The sequence below is a fragment of the Nicotiana attenuata genome, chromosome 7 (assembly GCF_001879085.1).
Source record: "Nicotiana attenuata strain UT chromosome 7, NIATTr2, whole genome shotgun sequence".
Classification (NCBI taxonomy): domain Eukaryota; kingdom Viridiplantae; phylum Streptophyta; class Magnoliopsida; order Solanales; family Solanaceae; genus Nicotiana; species Nicotiana attenuata.
In genome coordinates, this window is record NC_031995.1 from 9141830 (window position 1) to 9148222 (window position 6393).

The 6393-nt window shown below is 38.7% G+C and overlaps 1 pseudogene; it reads right to left on the minus strand.

Annotated features, from left to right (window-relative positions):
- Positions 1–3059, minus strand: part of LOC109229831 — a 21249-nt pseudogene extending 18190 nt beyond the window's left edge.

Consider the following 6393-nt stretch of genomic DNA (forward strand, 5'->3'; position numbering starts at 1 on the left):
AAAATTCCTTAAGCTTGTAAGCGCTACTGTGTTAAAACACAAATTCAGAAAAAAACTGTTAGAAAAATAAAAGAAACTGGAAAAACAGAAGAGTTTAAGAAATATTCCGAGTCCACAATTTGCTTGTGTGTCCTTAAGGAATTTTAACCCCCTCACACGTTGCCAAGGTAATGGATTAAATCCTCCCAGGATAAAACGGAATAAACCTTCCTGCAACAGTGGCAATACAAACTGCAGGATACCAACGAACTTAAAGAACGGAACAAAATCACACTTACGAATTTGAGAGAGAGAGACTGCGAATTAGAATGCAGTATATTCAGAAAGAAAGAAGTTCTGGAGTGTTTTTCGTGTGTAGAAAATGGAGCCTTGCCTCAGAATTTATAGGCAATTATCAGAAGAGGTGTCTGGAAAAGGTGACTTTTCAGAAGAATACGCTGCATGCCGCGGTTCTACCGCGGTCACGGCAGAACCGCGGTCAGAGAGGCTTTCTGAACCTGCCTGCCGCGGTTCTACCGCGGTCGCGGCAGAATCTGGCGTATTTTCAGCAGTGATTTGGCATTTAATTAATTATTAAATAATTAAATAAATTTTGTCCAAAAAATAATCTTATCGATCATTTGACAAATCCAAATCCAAAGCCGAGCGAGCGACGACGACGGCGCGAGGGTTCATTCTTTTCAACTCCTTTTAAGAGCTTTAAGAAGTGATTCTATACATAAGCACACAAATGTGGTTGTCCCTCACCAATGAGGGACAAAGTCCAAGACAAAAGTTCACTTCTTCAAATTTTCAATTTCCCTCCATTTCCAATTCACACTTCTTCTACCTTAAAGCCCAATGGCTTAAAGTCTAACAACGACGGTATAGTTGCCATTCAATGTCTGGAAACTTACTTGACCAGCTAAATCATCACATGAGAAACTATAATACAAAGGATCTCCACAATCTGGTCCAATGCTTAATGGATATGGTATTAGGTTTGTGCCACAAGGCTTGCAATCTTTCCTTGTTGCCTGCCAAAAATAGATAAAGAATTACAGTACAACTTGTGGTCAACATCAGCTTCTTATTTACACTGATTTACACTGTCAGTGTATATAAGTTAAATCGAAAAAGGAAATACCAATATTGGACGCAGCAACGCGGATAGATAGGTTGAAGCCACCACTATAGTTCTCCTGGATATTCTTGACAGTAGACAACCGAATCCCACATACAGAATTATCATAAGTATAGGCCTCGCAGCTGCAGTTGCGTAGACAACGTCTCCTGCAGTCGTCACTGGTATTAATCTTTGTATATAACTCGTCTGGCCAATCAAATTTCATTGACCTCAGATCCAAGAACGTGTCGAGTTTGTCTGCATCGTCTTCTCCGCAAGAGTTAACTGACATCCTCGAACAACCACCCGAAAGTTGTCCTGCTCTTAAGTTTTCTGGAGGATCATGCTCAAATCCAGGCAAACATTTGCATACTAATGACACATGGTTGCTTTTACAAATGCCAAATTTCCCACATATTTTATACACATCACATGTATCTTTTGGCGCTAACCACACCAAAGACCATTGACTACTCTCCTTATCCCAATTGTATTTCTCCAGAAGAGTTCATTAAGAGTCTAGTACTTTCGAAAAAAGACTCTTTGAAAATGCTGTTGGTATAACTGGAATCGACAATGTTATTATCTGTGAAGTTGGATAACATATAGGCGATATACGCAGGCATTTCACTGAAACTGAAAGGTCCAGAAGTACTTAAATTTGCAGACCCTTCCAGTAAATGCCACCTTCTTTAAGTATGATATTTTGCTTGATCTATTTGGAATGTATATTTCCCACTTCTGTAGTCAGTCAACTTCAAACCCATATCCATTTTCATTCCAGGTAGGAAAGTATCAGTTGGATGCAGAAAACTTTGCCGTAGTTTAGCTCCTGATTCATCAATTAAAACCAAGTTCCCTGAATCCAAGAGCTCTTCTCTCCTTTTTGAAGCACTAATTTCTAGTTCTGTGGAGAAATAAGTGTCTGCATTATATGAATTCAAGACTTTGAGGTTACCATCTTCGGCAACAGCAACAGAAATATCCTCATTCTTGTTCTTGAAACTGGAACTGGTTTCTTCAAATTCGCAACCCATACAACTGTTCTGGGACTCAAATTGTAATACCATATTCCAACATATCTATTAAACTCATCTCCGTCATCAGAATAGAATCCCATTTCGAACTTTTTTCCAGTAGATATAAGAGTTTCTCCATTGTCAACTAACTTACTGCTTCCATTGATGGTGTTCCTTGCATCACATTTTACGTGACACGAATGTTTAACCAAAAAATGGGATTTTGGCTAAAGCTTATTTTTTGAAGAACTCGATAATCAAATAGAAATATGAATAATGTATGTAAATAAAAGCCAAATGGAAAGCAAAGTAAATTAGTATATTTCAGTAGTATTTCGTGTCCTTACAAGTGATCAGGTTGCCCCTTTTATAGCTATTTCTAGGTGATACGTTTTGCCTTTGTCATAATAAGATCATTATAGTCAATTTAAGGCATTTAATGCTACGTTACAATGATAATCATTGTAATTAATGCCTATTAAATACTGTATCCGTTTCTACTTTTGCTGTTAGGTTCATTCTCTTATCTTCACTTTTGAACATAAAGAGGTGCGTGTACCGAGTCTCTTGAATCTCTGCTCGTGCCAGTTGTATCTTGTGCCTCTTTAACTATTCTTTGCCGACCGTCATCCTTTGACCAGTCTACGTGTCATGACACGTCATCTTTCATTAAATTCAATATATATGAACTTAATTTTTACCAATACAGATAGTCCCCCCACTTGCCATGTATTCATCAATAGAATATTTGGGAAGTGGATTTTATTAAAGCGGGAATATTTGCCGCCATTAGTTCTTCTCTGGAACTGACGCTTCATTTGTCACTTCTATTAATGCCCACTACACGTGGCATCTTCTGATTGGTTCTGCGACTTTCCAGCGTTTTCAAGGCTTTTTTACGGCTGCACCAATTACGAAACGTCAGTTCTCATCATGATGTTTTCATTATTACAGCTTTTCCTTGGACGGTTGCTTTTGAGTATAAATATAGTTTTCACTTTTGTCTTTCTCACATAAAGTTCTCAAAATATTGAATTCTTGTTTTCTTCTTCCTAGTACTATTATGTCTTCGTCAAAACCTAACCCTAGGAGAGTCCCCATTGTTGATAATCTTCGTCTTGCTCCTGTTAGGAGTAGGAGAGGAGGTAGACTTCGTAATCTAGGGTCTTCATCCGCACGAGGTTCTTCTCTTCCTTCGTCCAGTTCTACTCCACCTTCTAGAACTAGAGGCTCCCTTTCTCAAAGGTCTTCGTCTAGAAGTAAAGAATCCACTGAGCCCCTTCGTGAACCCACTGTAGATGAGATTGTTCCCGTTGAACTATCTTTTTATAATGATAGGGAATCTCTCAGAAACCAACTGCCTTCATTAGATCGTGCTGACATCTATCCAACTCAGATTACTGAAGGTTTGATTTCTTTAGTTCGTAGAGATTGCCATTGGAGCCATGATTTCCCTATTATAATTCCCAATGCGAAACAAAGAATCACCTCTTATTTAATTGGGTTTTCTTTTGTTTATACATATCCTTTCACGTTGGGTTTCAAACCTGCTATTGACCCTGTTATCCTCGAATTCTGTCGTTTTTTCGACGTCTGTTTATGGCAAATTGGCCCTATTGTGTGGAGGGTTGTTGCTTGTTTGAGACACTTGACCAACATGGCCGGTATGCCTTTTACTTTATCCCATTTAATTCACCTTTACTCTCCCAGAATCTTTCGCCAAGGAGTTTTTACTTTAGTAGCAAGAAGTAAAAGGGTTCTGGTCAATCCAGAGATGATAAGGACCGTGGCTGGTATGNTCATTAGGATCTTGATTAGTAGAGTGAACTCAAGTGAAGGAGATAACAAACAAACAGTCGTAGCTTCATTCAATTCCATATTCCTCGATGGAGTTGATCGATTACTTCAAATCATGCAAGAAAGCTTCCCTGAATTAGGGTTAAAAAGAGAAGAAGGATCAGACTATGTTCAGAAGCCAATCCCCGAGGGAGGTCTCGAAGAATTATGGAGATTGTTCTTTGAAAATGGAGCTGAAGGAGCAGAAGTGATCTTAAGTCCATATGGTGGAATGGCGACAGGTTAACTTGGAATACAGTACCAGTTGAATGGATTATAAAGATTACAATTAAACTATGAGGGGTATGGGTAAAAACGTGGGTGGGGGTGATGGCTTTTCCAGGTACTGTTGCATCCTTACTTCCCTGGCTGTATAAGTCCCCAGCATCTGGTTGACTATGAGTTGCGAATCGCTTTTGATTATAATTTGTTCTATGCCAACTTCACGTGCCAGTTCTAAACCTGTAATCACGGCTTCATACTCTGCCTCATTGTTAGTTACAGGATGATATTTTATGGCTTGTCGAATGATTTCACCCGTAGGTGGTACCAAAACGATTCCTAAACCTGCACCTTTCACATTTGATGAACCGTCAGTAAATAAGGTCCAGGTTCCTAAATTAGATCCATTGAACACTTGTAATTCTTTTTCCGCTTCTAGTTGCATCCCTTGACTAAAATCAGCTAAAAAATTAGCTAACACCTGTGATTTTATTGCAGTTTTGGGTTGATATGTGATGTCATATTCACTCAACTCTATGGCCCATTTGGCTAACCTACCTGATAGTTCCTTTTTGTGTAATATATTACGCAAGGGATAAGCAGGTCTACTACAGAGATAGGGTGACATTGAAAAATAAGGCCTCAATTTTCTAGATGCTATGATTAATGCAAGTGCAAGTTTTTCTAATTGAGGATACCGCGTCTCTGCATATAATAGTGATTTGCTAACATAATAAATTGGAGACTGTTTACCTTGATCCTCACGAACCAGAACAGCACTTACCGCTACTTCTAAAACGGCTAGATAGACAAGTAACCTTTCTCCGTCTTTTTGTTTTGATAGCAACGGTGGATTTGACAGGTATGTCTTCAAATTCTTGAGTGCTTGTTGACATTCCTCAGACCATTCAAACTGATCTTGCTTTTTGAGAGCTGAAAAGAATTTAAAACATTTTTCTGATGACCTAGAAATGAATCTCCCCAAGGCTGCAATTCTTCCCGTTAATCTCTGCACCTCTTTCTTATTTGTGAGCATGTCAGGTATTTCTTCAATAGCCTTAATCTGCGCAGGATTTACTTCAATACCTCGGTTAGAAACAAGAAAACCCAAAAACTTACCTGACGAGACGACGCCAAATGCACATTTCTCGGGATTTAGCTTCATATTGAACTTTCGTAAAATCTGAAATGTATCAGACAAATGTTGTATATGATTCCTCGCCTTTTGAGATTTAACAAGCATATCATCTATGTAGACTTCCATAGTTTTTCCTAGGTGTTCCTGAAACATCTTGGTCACCAGCCTTTGATACGTGGCTCCAGCATTTTTGAGGCCAAAAGGCATTACTTTATAACAATAAGTCCCCCGGTCTGCTATAAATGAAGTTTTTTCTTCATCTAGGGAATCCATTTTGATTTGGTTGTACCCTGAATATGCATCTAAAAAGCTTAACAATTCATGTCCTGCAGTAGCATCAATCAGTTGGTCTATATGTGGTAATGGAAAAGAATCTTTACGACATGCTTTATTAAGGTCGGTGTAATCTACACAAACTCGTCATTTGCCATTCTTTTTCGGTACTACTACAGTGTTGGCTAACCAATTAGGATACTTTACCTCGTGGATAGACCCAATTTTTAATAATTTTTGAACCTCATCTTGGATCACCTGGTTTTTGAAAGTCCCCTGCTTTCTCTTTTTCTGTTTGACAGGTGGATACGATGGGTCTTCATTTAACTTGTGAGTCATTACTTCCGGAGGTATTCCTGTCATATCAGAATGGGACCAGGCAAAACAATCTATGTTAGTTTTTAAAAATTCAATCAACTTACCTTTCAAGTTGTTGCTTAAGTTGTCCCCAATATAAAGTTTCCTTTCAGGCCATTTTGCAAATAACTCTACAGCTTCTAGTTCTTCAATTGTTGTTTTGATATTTTCATTTTCTTCTGCCTCTTGAATGGAATCGGGCCTTGAGTCCTTATCTATCCGCCCTTGTTCAGTTGAGGTTTGTGCCGTGATATCCTCAACTGGACTCTGTAATTGCTACTTTTCTTCTTTGTTCGTACTTGAATCTGCTACAGAATTGATGCTTCTGGAAGTTTGTTGATCCCCACGAATTTGACGTATTCCTCATGGTGATGGGAATTTCATAACTTGATGTAAGGTAGATGGAACAGCATCCATCTCTTGTATCCATGGTCTTCCGAGAA